Source organism: Somniosus microcephalus, chromosome 11 (genome assembly GCF_052327205.1).
Source record: "Somniosus microcephalus isolate GS21.2 chromosome 11, FLI_Smic_1.0, whole genome shotgun sequence".
In the NCBI taxonomy this organism is placed as follows: domain Eukaryota; kingdom Metazoa; phylum Chordata; class Chondrichthyes; order Squaliformes; family Somniosidae; genus Somniosus; species Somniosus microcephalus.
The window spans coordinates 239455310-239470941 of NC_140997.1; positions in this window are offsets into that span (position 1 = coordinate 239455310).

Sequence of the window (15632 nt, forward strand, 5' to 3'; positions counted from 1 at the left end):
GGGCGAGCGAGCGGATTGCTTCACCGCGCTACTGTGTTTACAGCCATTGGGCGAGCGAGCGGATTGCTTCACCGCGCTACTGTGTTTACAGCCATTGGGCGAGCGAGCGGATTGCTTCACCGCGCTACTGTGTTTACAGCCATTGGGCGAGCGAGTGAGCGGATTGCTTCACCATGCTACTGTGTTTACAGCCATTGGGCGAGCGAGCGGATTGCTTCACCACGCTACTGTGTTTACAGCCATTGGGCGAGCGAGTGAGCGGATTGCTTCACCACGCTACTGTGTTTACAGCCATTGGGCGAGCGAGCGGATTGCTTCACAACGCTACTGTGTTTACAGCCATTGGGCGAGCGAGTGAGCGGATTGCTTCACCACGCTACTGTGTTTACAGCCATTGGGCGAACGAGCAGATTGCTTCACCGCGCTACTGTGTTTACAGCCATTGGGCGAGTGAGCGAGTGGATTGCTTCACCGCGCTACTGTGTTTACAGTCATTGGGCGAGCGAGTGAGCGGATTGCTTCACCACGCTACTGTGTTTACAGCCATTGGGCGAGCGAGCGGATTGCTTCACCACGCTACTGTGTTTACAGCCATTGGGCGAGCGAGCGGATTGCTTCACCGCGCTACTGTGTTTACAGCCATTGGGCGAGTGAGCAGATTGCTTCACCGCGCTACTGTGTTTACAGCCATTGGGCGAGTGAGCGAGTGGATTGCTTCACCGCGCTACTGTGTTTACAGCCATTGGGCGAGCGAGTGAGCGGATTGCTTCACCATGCTACTGTGTTTACAGACATTGGGCGAGTGAGCGGATTGCTTCACCGCGCTACTGTGTTTACAGCCATTGGGCGAGCGAGCGGATTGCTTCACCACGCTACTGTGTTTAAAGTCATTGGGCGAGCGAGCGAGCAGATTGCTTCACCGCGCTACTGTGTTTACAGCCATTGGGCGAGCGAGTGAGCGGAATGCTTCACCACGCTACTGTGTTTACAGTCATTGGGCGAGCGAGTGAGCGGATTGCTTCACCGCGCTACTGTGTTTACAGCCATTGGGCGAGCGAGCGGATTGCTTTACCGCGCTACTGTGTTTACAGCCATTGGGCGAGTGAGGGAGCGGATTGCTTCACCGCGCTACTGTGTTTACAGTCATTGGGCGAGCGAGCGGATTGCTTTACCGCGCTACTGTGTTTACAGCCATTGGGCGAGTGAGGGAGCGGATTGCTTCACCGCGCTACTGTGTTTACAGCCATTGGGCGAGTGAGTGAGTGGATTGCTTCACCACGCTACTGTGTTTACAGCCATTGGGCGAGTGAGTGAGTGGATTGCTTCACCACGCTACTGTGTTTACAGCCATTGGGCGAGTGAGCGGATTGCTTCACCGCGCTACTGTGTTTACAGCCATTGGGCGAGTGAGCGAGTGGATTGCTTCACCGCGCTACTGTGTTTACAGCCATTGGGCGAGCGAGTGAGCGGATTGCTTCACCACGCTACTGTGTTTACAGCCATTGGGCGAGCGAGCGGTTTGCTTCACCACGGTACTGTGTTTACAGCCATTGGGCGAGCGAGCGGATTGCTTCACCACGCTACTGTGTTTAAAGTCATTGGGCGAGCGAGCGAGCGGATTGCTTCACCGCGCTACTGTGTTTACAGTCATTGGGCGAGCGAGTGAGCGGATTGCTTCACCGCGCTACTGTGTTTACAATCATTGGGCGAGCGAGCGGATTGCTTCACCGCGCTACTGTGTTTACAGCCATTGGGCGAGTGAGGGAGCGGATTGCTTCACCGCGCTACTGTGTTTACAGCCATTGGGCGAGTGAGTGAGCGGATTGCTTCATCGCGCTACTGTGTTTACAGCCATTGGGCGAGTGAGTGAGTGGATTGCCTCACCGCGCTACTGTGCTTACAGCCATTGGGCGAGCGAGTGAGCGGATTGCTTCACCACGCTACTGTGTTTACAGCCATTGGGCGAGCGAGCGGATTGCTTCACCACGCTACTGCGTTTACAGCCATTGGGCGAGCGAGCGGATTGCTTCACCACGCTACTGTGTTTACAGCCATTGGGCGAGTGAGTGAGCGGATTGCTTCACCATTCTACTGTGTTTACAGCCATTGGGCGAGTGAGCGGATTGCTTCACCGCGCGACTGTGTTTACAACCATTGGGCGAGTGAGCGGATTGCTTCACCGCGCTACTGTGTTTACAGTCATTGGGCGAGCGAGCGAGCGGATTGCTTTACCATTCTACTGTGTTTACAGCCATTGGGCGAGTGAGCGGATTGCTTCAACACGCTACTGTGTTTACAGCCATTGGGCGAGCGAGTGAGCGGATTGCTTCACCACGCTACTGTGTTTACAGCCATTGGGCGAGCGAGTGAGCGGATTGCTTCACCACGCTACTGTGTTTACAGCCATTGGGCGAGCGAGCGGATTGCTTCACCACGCTACTGTGTTTACAGCCATTGGGCGAGTGAGCGAGTGGTTGGCTTCACCACGCTACTGTGTTTACAGCCATTGGGCGAGTGAGTGAGTAGATTGCTTCACCGCGCTACTGTGTTTACAGCCATTGGGTGAGCGAGCGGATTGCTTCACAGCGCTACTGTGTTTACAGCCATTGGGCGAGCGAGCGGATTGCTTCACCGCGCTACTTTGTTTACAGCCATTGGGCGAGCGAGCGGATTGCTTCACCGCGCTACTGTGTTTACAGCCATTGGGCGAGCGAGCGGATTGCTTCACCGCGCTACTCTGTTTACAGCCATTGGGCGAGCGAGCGGATTGCTTCACCGCGCTACTGTGTTTACAGCCATTGGGCGAGCGAGTGAGCGGATTGCTTCACAACGCTACTGTGTTTACAGCCATTGGGCGAGCGAGCGAATTGCTTCACCACGCTACTGTGTTTACAGCCATTGGGCGAGCGAGCGGATTGCTTCACCACGCTACTATGTTTACAGCCATTGGGCGAGTGAGTGAGTGGATTGCTTCACCACGCTACTGTGTTTACAGCCATTGGGCGAGTGAGCGAGTGGATTGCTTCACCGCGCTACTGTGTTTACAGCCATTGGGCGAGCGAGTGAGCGGATTGCTTCACCACGCTACTGTGTTTACAGCCATTGGGCGAGCGAGCGGATTGCTTCACCACGCTACTGTCTTTACAGCCATTGGGCGAGCGAGCGGATTGCTTCACCGCGCTACTGTGTTTACAGCCATTGGGCGAGTGAGCGGATTGCTTCACCGCGCTACTGTCTTTACAGCCATTGGGCGAGTGAGCGAGTGGATTGCTTCACCGCGCTACTGTGTTTACAGCCATTGGGCGAGCGAGTGAGCGGATTGCTTCACCACGCTACTGTGTTTACAGCCATTGGGCGAGCGAGCGGATTGCTTCACCACGCTACTGTGTTTACAGCCATTGGGCGAGCGAGCGGATTGCTTCATCACGCTACTGTGTTTACAGCCATTGGGCGAGCGAGCGGATTGCTTCACCACGCTACTGTGTTTACAGCCATTGGGCGAGTGAGCGGATTGCTTCACCGCGCTACTCTGTTTACAGCCATTGGGCGAGTGAGCGAGTGGATTGCTTCACCGCGCTACTGTGTTTACAGCCATTGGGCGAGCGAGTGAGCGGATTGCTTCACCACGCTACTGTGTTTACAGCCATTGGGCGAGCGAGCGGATTGCTTCACCGCGCTACTGTGTTTACAGCCATTGGGCGAGCGAGCGGATTGCTTCACCACGCTACTGTGTTTAAAGTCATTGGGCGAGCGAGCGAGCGGATTGCTTCACCGCGCTACTGTGTTTACAGCCATTGGGCGAGCGAGTGAGCGGAATGCTTCACCACGCTACTGTGTTTACAGTCATTGGGCGAGCGAGTGAGCGGATTGCTTCACCGCGCCACTGTGTTTACAGTCATTGGGCGAGCGAGCGGATTGCTTTACCGCGCTACTGTGTTTACAGCCATTGGGCGAGTGAGGGAGCGGATTGCTTCACCGCGCTACTGTGTTTACAGCCATTGGGCGAGTGAGTGAGTGGATTGCTTCACCACGCTACTGTGTTTACAGCCATTGGGCGAGTGAGTGAGTGGATTGCGTCACCACGCTACTGTGTTTACAGCCATTGGGCGAGTGAGCGGATTGCTTCACCGCGCTACTGTGTTTACAGCCATTGGGCGAGTGAGCGAGTGGAATGCTTCACCACGCTACTGTGTTTACAGCCATTGGGCGAGTGAGCGAGTGGATTGCTTCACCGCGCTACTGTGTTTACAGCCATTGGGCGAGCGAGTGAGCGGATTGCTTCACCACGCTACTGTGTTTACAGCCATTGGGCGAGCGAGCGGATTGCTTCACCGCGCTACTGTGTTTACAGCCATTGGGCGAGCGAGCGGATTGCTTCACCACGCTACTGTGTTTAAAGTCATTGGGCGAGCGAGCGAGCGGATTGCTTCACCGCGCTACTGTGTTTACAGCCATTGGGCGAGCGAGTGAGCGGATTGCTTCACCACGCTACTGTGTTTACAGTCATTGGGCGAGCGAGTGAGCGGATTGCTTCACCGCGCTACTGTGTTTACAGTCATTGGGCGAGCGAGCGGATTGCTTCACCGCGCTACTGTGTTTACAGCCATTGGGCGAGTGAGGGAGCGGATTGCTTCACCGCGCTACTGTGTTTACAGCCATTGGGCGAGTGAGTGAGCGGATTGCTTCACCACGCTACTGTGTTTACAGCCATTGGGCGAGTGAGCGGATTGCTTCACCGCGCTACTGTGTTTACAATCATTGGGCGAGCGAGCGACCGGATTGCTTCACCATTCTACTGTGTTTACAGCCATTGGGCGAGTGAGCGGATTGCTTCACCGCGCGACTGTGTTTACAACCATTGGGCGAGTGAGCGGATTGCTTCACCGCGCTACTGTGTTTACAGTCATTGGGCGAGCGAGCGAGCGGATTGCTTTACCATTCTACTGTGTTTACAGCCATTGGGCGAGTGAGCGGATTGCTTCAACACGCTACTGTGTTTACAGCCATTGGGCGAGCGAGTGAGCGGATTGCTTCACCACGCTACTGTGTTTACAGCCATTGGGCGAGCGAGTGAGCGGATTGCTTCACCACGCTACTGTGTGTACAGCCATTGGGCGAGCGAGCGGATTGCTTCACCACGCTACTGTGTTTACAGCCATTGGGCGAGTGAGCGAGTGGATTGCTTCACCACGCTACTGTGTTTACAGCCATTGGGCGAGTGAGTGAGTGGATTGCTTCACCGCGCTACTGTGTTTACAGCCATTGGGCGAGCGAGCGGATTGCTTCACAGCGCTACTGTGTTTACAGCCATTGGGCGAGCGAGCGGATTCCTTCACCGCGCTACTTTGTTTACAGCCATTGGGCGAGCGAGCGGATTGCTTCACCGCGCTACTGTGTTTACAGCCATTGGGCGAGCGAGCGGATTGCTTCACCGCGCTACTGTGTTTACGGCCATTGGGCGAGCGAGCGGATTGCTTCACCGCGCTACTGTGTTTACAGCCATTGGGCGAGCGAGTGAGCGGATTGCTTCACCACGCTACTGTGTTTACAGCCATTGGGCGAGCGAGCGAATTGCTTCACCACGCTACTGTGTTTACAGCCATTGGGCGAGCGAGCGGATTGCTTCACCACGCTACTGTGTTTACAGCCATTGGGCGAGTGAGTGAGTGGATTGCTTCACCACGCTACTGTGTTTACAGCCATTGGGCGAGTGAGCGGATTGCTTAACCGCGCTACTGTGTTTACAGCCATTGGGCGAGTGAGCGAGTGGATTGCTTCACCAGGCTACTGTGTTTACAGCCATTGGGCGAGCGAGTGAGCGGATTGCTTCACCACGCTACTGTGTTTACAGCCATTGGGCGAGCGAGCGGATTGCTTCACCACGCTACTGTGTTTACAGCCATTGGGCGAGCGAGCGGATTGCTTCACCGCGCTACTGTGTTTACAGCCATTGGGCGAGTGAGCGGATTGCTTCACCGCGCTACTGTGTTTACAGCCATTGGGCGAGTGAGCGAGTGGATTGCTTCACCGCGCTACTGTGTTTACAGCCATTGGGCGAGCGAGTGAGCGGATTGCTTCACCACGCTACTGTGTTTACAGCCATTGGGCGAGCGAGCGGATTGCTTCACCACGCTACTGTGTTTACAGCCATTGGGCGAGCGAGCGGATTGCTTCACCACGCTACTGTGTTTACAGCCATTGGGCGAGTGAGCGGATTGCTTCACCGCGCTACTGTGTTTACAGCCATTGGGCGAGTGAGCGAGTGGATTGCTTCACCGCGCTACTGTGTTTACAGCCATTGGGCGAGCGAGTGAGCGGATTGCTTCACCACGCTACTGTGTTTACAGCCATTGGGCGAGCGAGCGGATTGCTTCACCGCGCTACTGTGTTTACAGCCATTGGGCGAGCGAGCGGATTGCTTCACCACGCTACTGTGTTTAAAGTCATTGGGCGAGCGAGCGAGCGGATTGCTTCACCGCGCTACTGTGTTTACAGCCATTGGGCGAGCGAGTGAGCGGAATGCTTCACCGCGCTACTGTGTTTACAGTCATTGGGCGAGCGAGCGGATTGCTTTACCGCGCTACTGTGTTTACAGCCATTGGGCGAGTGAGGGAGCGGAGTGCTTCACCGCGCTACTGTGTTTACAGTCATTGGGCGAGCGAGTGAGCGGATTGCTTCACCGCGCTACTGTGTTTACAGTCATTGGGCGAGCGAGCGGATTGCTTTACCGCGCTACTGTGTTTACAGCCATTGGGCGAGTGAGGGAGCGGAGTGCTTCACCGCGCTACTGTGTTTACAGCCATTGGGCGAGTGAGTGAGTGGATTGCTTCACCACGCTACTGTATTTACAGCCATTGGGCGAGTGAGTGAGTGGATTGCTTCACCACGCTACTGTGTTTACAGCCATTGGGCGAGTGAGCGGATTGCTTCACCGCGCTACTGTGTTTACAGCCATTGGGCGAGTGAGCGAGTGGATTGCTTCACCGTGCTACTGTGTTTACAGCCATTGGGCGAGCAAGTGAGCGGATTGCTTCACCACGCTACTGTGTTTACAGCCATTGGGCGAGCGAGCGGATTGCTTCACCTCGCTACTGTGTTTACAGCCATTGGGCGAGCGAGTGAGCGGATTGCTTCACCACGCTACTGTGTTTACAGTCATTGGGCGAGCGAGTGAGCGGATTGCTTCACCGCGCTACTGTGTTTACAATCATTGGGCGAGCGAGCGGATTGCTTCACCGCGCTACTGTGTTTACAGCCATTGGGCGAGTGAGGGAGCGGATTGCTTCACCGCGCTACTGTGTTTACAGCCATTGGGCGAGTGAGTGAGCGGATTGCTTCATCGCGCTACTGTGTTTACAGCCATTGGGCGAGTGAGCGAGTGGATTGCCTCACCGCGCTACTGTGCTTACAGCCATTGGGCGAGCGAGTGAGCGGATTGCTTCACCACGCTACTGTGTTTACAGCCATTGGGCGAGCGAGCGGATTGCTTCACCACGCTACTGTGTTTACAGCCATTGGGCGAGCGAGCGGATTGCTTCACCATGCTACTGTGTTTACAGCCATTGGGCGAGTGAGTGAGCGGATTGCTTCACCACGCTACTGTGTTTACAGCCATTGGGCGAGTGAGCGGATTGCTTCACCGCGCTACTGTGTTTACAATCATTGGGCGAGCGAGCGACCGGATTGCTTCACCATTCTACTGTGTTTACAGCCATTGGGCGAGTGAGCGGATTGCTTCACCGCGAGACTGTGTTTACAACCATTGGGCGAGTGAGCGGATTGCTTCACCGCGCTACTGTGTTTACAGCCATTGGGCGAGCGAGCGGATTGCTTCACCACGCTACTGTGTTTAAAGTCATTGGGCGAGCGAGCGAGCGGATTGCTTCACCGCGCTACTGTGTTTACAGCCATTGGGCGAGCGAGTGAGCGGAATGCTTCACCACGCTACTGTGTTTACAGTCATTGGGCGAGCGAGTGAGCGGATTGCTTCACCGCGCCACTGTGTTTACAGTCATTGGGCGAGCGAGCGGATTGCTTTACCGCGCTACTGTGTTTACAGCCATTGGGCGAGTGAGGGAGCGGATTGCTTCACCGCACTACTGTGTTTACAGCCATTGGGCGAGTGAGTGAGTGGATTGCTTCACCACGCTACTGTGTTTACAGCCATTGGGCGAGTGAGTGAGTGGATTGCGTCACCACGCTACTGTGTTTACAGCCATTGGGCGAGTGAGCGGATTGCTTCACCGCGCTACTGTGTTTACAGCCATTGGGCGAGTGAGCGAGTGGAATGCTTCACCACGCTACTGTGTTTACAGCCATTGGGCGAGTGAGCGAGTGGATTGCTTCACCGCGCTACTGTGTTTACAGCCATTGGGCGAGCGAGTGAGCGGATTGCTTCACCACGCTACTGTGTTTACAGCCATTGGGCGAGCGAGCGGATTGCTTCACCGCGCTACTGTGTTTACAGCCATTGGGCGAGCGAGCGGATTGCTTCACCACGCTACTGTGTTTAAAGTCATTGGGCGAGCGAGCGAGCGGATTGCTTCACCGCGCTACTGTGTTTACAGCCATTGGGCGAGCGAGTGAGCGGATTGCTTCACCACGCTACTGTGTTTACAGTCATTGGGCGAGCGAGTGAGCGGATTGCTTCACCGCGCTACTGTGTTTACAATCATTGGGCGAGCGAGCGGATTGCTTCACCGCGCTACTGTGTTTACAGCCATTGGGCGAGTGAGGGAGCGGATTGCTTCACCGCGCTACTGTGTTTACAGCCATTGGGCGAGTGAGTGAGCGGATTGCTTCATCGCGCTACTGTGTTTACAGCCATTGGGCGAGTGAGCGAGTGGATTGCCTCACCGCGCTACTGTGCTTACAGCCATTGGGCGAGCGAGTGAGCGGATTGCTTCACCACGCTACTGTGTTTACAGCCATTGGGCGAGCGAGCGGATTGCTTCACCACGCTACTGTGTTTACAGCCATTGGGCGAGCGAGTGGATTGCTTCACCATGCTACTGTGTTTACAGCCATTGGGCGAGTGAGTGAGCGGATTGCTTCACCACGCTACTGTGTTTACAGCCATTGGGCGAGTGAGCGGATTGCTTCACCGCGCTACTGTGTTTACAATCATTGGGCGAGCGAGCGACCGGATTGCTTCACCATTCTACTGTGTTTACAGCCATTGGGCGAGTGAGCGGATTGCTTCACCGCGAGACTGTGTTTACAACCATTGGGCGAGTGAGCGGATTGCTTCACCGCGCTACTGTGTTTACAGCCATTGGGCGAGCGAGCGGATTGCTTCACCACGCTACTGTGTTTAAAGTCATTGGGCGAGCGAGCGAGCGGATTGCTTCACCGCGCTACTGTGTTTACAGCCATTGGGCGAGCGAGTGAGCGGAATGCTTCACCACGCTACTGTGTTTACAGTCATTGGGCGAGCGAGTGAGCGGATTGCTTCACCGCGCCACTGTGTTTACAGTCATTGGGCGAGCGAGCGGATTGCTTTACCGCGCTACTGTGTTTACAGCCATTGGGCGAGTGAGGGAGCGGATTGCTTCACCGCGCTACTGTGTTTACAGCCATTGGGCGAGTGAGTGAGTGGATTGCTTCACCACGCTACTGTGTTTACAGCCATTGGGCGAGTGAGTGAGTGGATTGCGTCACCACGCTACTGTGTTTACAGCCATTGGGCGAGTGAGCGGATTGCTTCACCGCGCTACTGTGTTTACAGCCATTGGGCGAGTGAGCGAGTGGAATGCTTCACCACGCTACTGTGTTTACAGCCATTGGGCGAGTGAGCGAGTGGATTGCTTCACTGCGCTACTGTGTTTACAGCCATTGGGCGAGCGAGTGAGCGGATTGCTTCACCACGCTACTGTGTTTACAGCCATTGGGCGAGCGAGCGGATTGCTTCACCGCGCTACTGTGTTTACAGCCATTGGGCGAGCGAGCGGATTGCTTCACCACGCTACTGTGTTTAAAGTCATTGGGCGAGCGAGCGAGCGGATTGCTTCACCGCGCTACTGTGTTTACAGCCATTGGGCGAGCGAGTGAGCGGATTGCTTCACCACGCTACTGTGTTTACAGTCATTGGGCGAGCGAGTGAGCGGATTGCTTCACCGCGCTACTGTGTTTACAGTCATTGGGCGAGCGAGCGGATTGCTTCACCGCGCTACTGTGTTTACAGCCATTGGGCGAGTGAGGGAGCGGATTGCTTCACCGCGCTACTGTGTTTACAGCCATTGGGCGAGTGAGTGAGCGGATTGCTTCACCACGCTACTGTGTTTACAGCCACTGGGCGAGTGAGCGGATTGCTTCACCGCGCTACTGTGTTTACAATCATTGGGCGAGCGAGCGACCGGATTGCTTCACCATTCTACTGTGTTTACAGCCATTGGGCGAGTGAGCGGATTGCTTCACCGCGCGACTGTGTTTACAACCATTGGGCGAGTGAGCGGATTGCTTCACCGCGCTACTGTGTTTACAGTCATTGGGCGAGCGAGCGAGCGGATTGCTTTACCATTCTACTGTGTTTACAGCCATTGGGCGAGTGAGCGGATTGCTTCAACACGCTACTGTGTTTACAGCCATTGGGCGAGCGAGTGAGCGGATTGCTTCACCACGCTACTGTGTTTACAGCCATTGGGCGAGCGAGTGAGCGGATTGCTTCACCACGCTACTGTGTGTACAGCCATTGGGCGAGCGAGCGGATTGCTTCACCACGCTACTGTGTTTACAGCCATTGGGCGAGTGAGCGAGTGGATTGCTTCACCACGCTACTGTGTTTACAGCCATTGGGCGAGTGAGTGAGTGGATTGCTTCACCGCGCTACTGTGTTTACAGCCATTGGGCGAGCGAGCGGATTGCTTCACAGCGCTACTGTGTTTACAGCCATTGGGCGAGCGAGCGGATTCCTTCACCGCGCTACTTTGTTTACAGCCATTGGGCGAGCGAGCGGATTGCTTCACCGCGCTACTGTGTTTACAGCCATTGGGCGAGCGAGCGGATTGCTTCACCGCGCTACTGTGTTTACAGCCATTGGGCGAGCGAGTGAGCGGATTGCTTCACCACGCTACTGTGTTTACAGCCATTGGGCGAGCGAGCGAATTGCTTCACCACGCTACTGTGTTTACAGCCATTGGGCGAGCGAGCGGATTGCTTCACCACGCTACTGTGTTTACAGCCATTGGGCGAGTGAGTGAGTGGATTGCTTCACCACGCTACTGTGTTTACAGCCATTGGGCGAGTGAGCGGATTGCTTAACCGCGCTACTGTGTTTACAGCCATTGGGCGAGTGAGCGAGTGGATTGCTTCACCGTGCTACTGTGTTTACAGCCATTGGGCGAGCGAGTGAGCGGATTGCTTCACCACGCTACTGTGTTTACAGCCATTGGGCGAGCGAGCGGATTGCTTCACCACGCTACTGTGTTTACAGCCATTGGGCGAGCGAGCGGATTGCTTCACCGCGCTACTGTGTTTACAGCCATTGGGCGAGTGAGCGGATTGCTTCACCGCGCTACTGTGTTTACAGCCATTGGGCGAGTGAGCGAGTGGATTGCTTCACCGCGCTACTGTGTTTACAGCCATTGGGCGAGCGAGTGAGCGGATTGCTTCACCACGCTACTGTGTTTACAGCCATTGGGCGAGCGAGCGGATTGCTTCACCACGCTACTGTGTTTACAGCCATTGGGCGAGCGAGCGGATTGCTTCACCACGCTACTGTGTTTAAAGTCATTGGGCGAGCGAGCGAGCGGATTGCTTCACCGCGCTACTGTGTTTACAGCCATTGGGCGAGCGAGTGAGCGGAATGCTTCACCGCGCTACTGTGTTTACAGTCATTGGGCGAGCGAGCGGATTGCTTTACCGCGCTACTGTGTTTACAGCCATTGGGCGAGTGAGGGAGCGGAGTGCTTCACCGCGCTACTGTGTTTACAGTCATTGGGCGAGCGAGTGAGCGGATTGCTTCACCGCGCTACTGTGTTTACAGTCATTGGGCGAGCGAGCGGATTGCTTTACCGCGCTACTGTGTTTACAGCCATTGGGCGAGTGAGGGAGCGGAGTGCTTCACCGCGCTACTGTGTTTACAGCCATTGGGCGAGTGAGTGAGTGGATTGCTTCACCACGCTACTGTATTTACAGCCATTGGGCGAGTGAGTGAGTGGATTGCTTCACCACGCTACTGTGTTTACAGCCATTGGGCGAGTGAGCGGATTGCTTCACCGCGCTACTGTGTTTACAGCCATTGGGCGAGTGAGCGAGTGGATTGCTTCACCGTGCTACTGTGTTTACAGCCATTGGGCGAGCGAGTGAGCGGATTGCTTCACCACGCTACTGTGTTTACAGCCATTGGGCGAGCGAGCGGATTGCTTCACCTCGCTACTGTGTTTACAGCCATTGGGCGAGCGAGTGAGCGGATTGCTTCACCACGCTACTGTGTTTACAGTCATTGGGCGAGCGAGTGAGCGGATTGCTTCACCGCGCTACTGTGTTGACAATCATTGGGCGAGCGAGCGGATTGCTTCACCGCGCTACTGTGTTTACAGCCATTGGGCGAGTGAGGGAGCGGATTGCTTCACCGCGCTACTGTGTTTACAGCCATTGGGCGAGTGAGTGAGCGGATTGCTTCATCGCGCTACTGTGTTTACAGCCATTGGGCGAGTGAGCGAGTGGATTGCCTCACCGCGCTACTGTGCTTACAGCCATTGGGCGAGCGAGTGAGCGGATTGCTTCACCACGCTACTGTGTTTACAGCCATTGGGCGAGCGAGCGGATTGCTTCACCACGCTACTGTGTTTACAGCCATTGGGCGAGCGAGCGGATTGCTTCACCATGCTACTGTGTTTACAGCCATTGGGCGAGTGAGTGAGCGGATTGCTTCACCACGCTACTGTGTTTACAGCCATTGGGCGAGTGAGCGGATTGCTTCACCGCGCTACTGTGTTTACAATCATTGGGCGAGCGAGCGACCGGATTGCTTCACCATTCTACTGTGTTTACAGCCATTGGGCGAGTGAGCGGATTGCTTCACCGCGAGACTGTGTTTACAACCATTGGGCGAGTGAGCGGATTGCTTCACCGCGCTACTGTGTTTACAGTCATTGGGCGAGTGAGCGAGCGGATTGCTTTACCATTCTACTGTGTTTACAGCCATTGGGCGAGTGAGCGGATTGCTTCACCACGCTACTGTGTTTACAGCCATTGGGCGAGCGAGTGAGCGGATTGCTTCACCACGCTACTGTGTTTACAGCCATTGGGCGAGCGAGTGAGCGGATTGCTTCACCACGCTACTGTGTTTACAGCCATTGGGCGAGCGAGCGGATTGCTTCACCACGCTACTGTGTTTACAGCCATTGGGCGAGTGAGCGAGTGGATTGCTTCACCACGCTACTGTGTTTACAGCCATTGGGCGAGTGAGTGAGTGGATTGCTTCACCGCGCTACTGTGTTTACAGCCATTGGGCGAGCGAGCGGATTGCTTCACCGCGCTACTGTGTTTACAGCCATTGGGCGAGCGAGCGGATTGCTTCACCGCGCTACTTTGTTTACAGCCATTGGGCGAGCGAGCGGATTGCTTCACCGCGCTACTGTGTTTACAGCCATTGGGCGAGCGAGCGGATTGCTTCACCGCGCTACTGTATTTACAGCCATTGGGCGAGCGAGCGGATTGCTTCACCGCGCTACTGTGTTTACAGCCATTGGGCGAGCAAGTGAGCGGATTGCTTCACCACGCTACTGTGTTTACAGCCATTGGGCGAGCGAGCGGATTGCTTCACCACGCTACTTTGTTTACAGCCATTGGGCGAGCGAGTGAGCGGATTGCTTCACCACGCTACTGTGTTTACAGCCATTGGGCGAGCGAGCGGATTGCTTCACAACGCTACTGTGTTTACAGTCATTGGGCGAGTGAACGAGCGGATTGCTTCACCACGCTACTGTGTTTACAGCCATTGGGCGAACGAGCGGATTGCTTCACCGCGCTACTGTGTTTACAGCCATTGGGCGAGTGAGCGAGTGGATTGCTTCACCGCGCTACTGTGTTTACAGCCATTGGGCGAGCGAGTGAGCGGATTGCTTCAACACGCTACTGTGTTTACAGCCATTGGGCGAACGAGCGGATTGCTTCACCGCGCTACTGTGTTTACAGCAATTGGGCGAGTGAGCGGATTGCTTCACCTCGCTACTGTGTTTACAGCCATTGGGCGAGTGAGCGAGTGGATTGCTTCACCGCGCTACTGTGTTTACAGCCATTGGGCGAGCGAGTGAGCGGATTGCTTCACCACGCTACTGTGTTTACAGCCATTGGGCGAGCGAGCGGATTGCTTCACCGCGCTACTGTGTTTACAGCCATTGGGCGAGCGAGTGAGCGGATTGCGTCACCACGCTACTGTGTTTACAGCCATTGGGCGAGCGAGCGGATTGCTTCACCACGCTACTGTGTTTACAGCCATTGGGCGAGTGAGCGGATTGCTTCACCACGCTACTGTGTTTACAGCCATTGGGCGAGCGAGCGGATTGCTTCACCACGCTACTGTGTTTACAGCCATTGGGCGAGCGAGCGGATTGCTTCACCACGCTACTGTGTGTACAGCCATTGGGCGAGCGAGCGGATTGCTTCACCACGCTACTGTGTTTACAGCCATTGGGCGAGTGAGCGAGTGGATTGCTTCACCACGCTACTGTGTTTACAGCCATTGGGCGAGTGAGTGAGTGGATTGCTTCACCGCGCTACTGTGTTTACAGCCATTGGGCGAGCGAGCGGATTGCTTCACAGCGCTACTGTGTTTACAGCCATTGGGCGAGCGAGCGGATTCCTTCACCGCGCTACTTTGTTTACAGCCATTGGGCGAGCGAGCGGATTGCTTCACCGCGCTACTGTGTTTACAGCCATTGGGCGAGCGAGCGGATTGCTTCACCGCGCTACTGTGTTTACAGCCATTGGGCGAGCGAGCGGATTGCTTCACCGCGCTACTGTGTTTACAGCCATTGGGCGAGCGAGTGAGCGGATTGCTTCACCACGCTACTGTGTTTACAGCCATTGGGCGAGCGAGCGAATTGCTTCACCACGCTACTGTGTTTACAGCCATTGGGCGAGCGAGCGGATTGCTTCACCACGCTACTGTGTTTACAGCCATTGGGCGAGTGAGTGAGTGGATTGCTTCACCACGCTACTGTGTTTACAGCCATTGGGCGAGTGAGCGGATTGCTTAACCGCGCTACTGTGTTTACAGCCATTGGGCGAGTGAGCGAGTGGATTGCTTCACCGTGCTACTGTGTTTACAGCCATTGGGCGAGCGAGTGAGCGGATTGCTTCACCACGCTACTGTGTTTACAGCCATTGGGCGAGCGAGCGGATTGCTTCACCACGCTACTGTGTTTGCAGCCATTGGGCGAGCGAGCGGATTGCTTCACCGCGCTACTGTGTTTACAGCCATTGGGCGAGTGTGCGGATTGCTTCACCGCGCTACTGTGTTTACAGCCATTGGGCGAGTGAGCGAGTGGATTGCTTCACCGCGCTACTGTGTTTACAGCCATTGGGCGAGCGAGTGAGCGGATTGCTTCACCACGCTACTGTGTTTACAGCCATTGGGCGAGCGAGCGGATTGCTTCACCACGCTACTGTGTTTACAGCCATTGGGC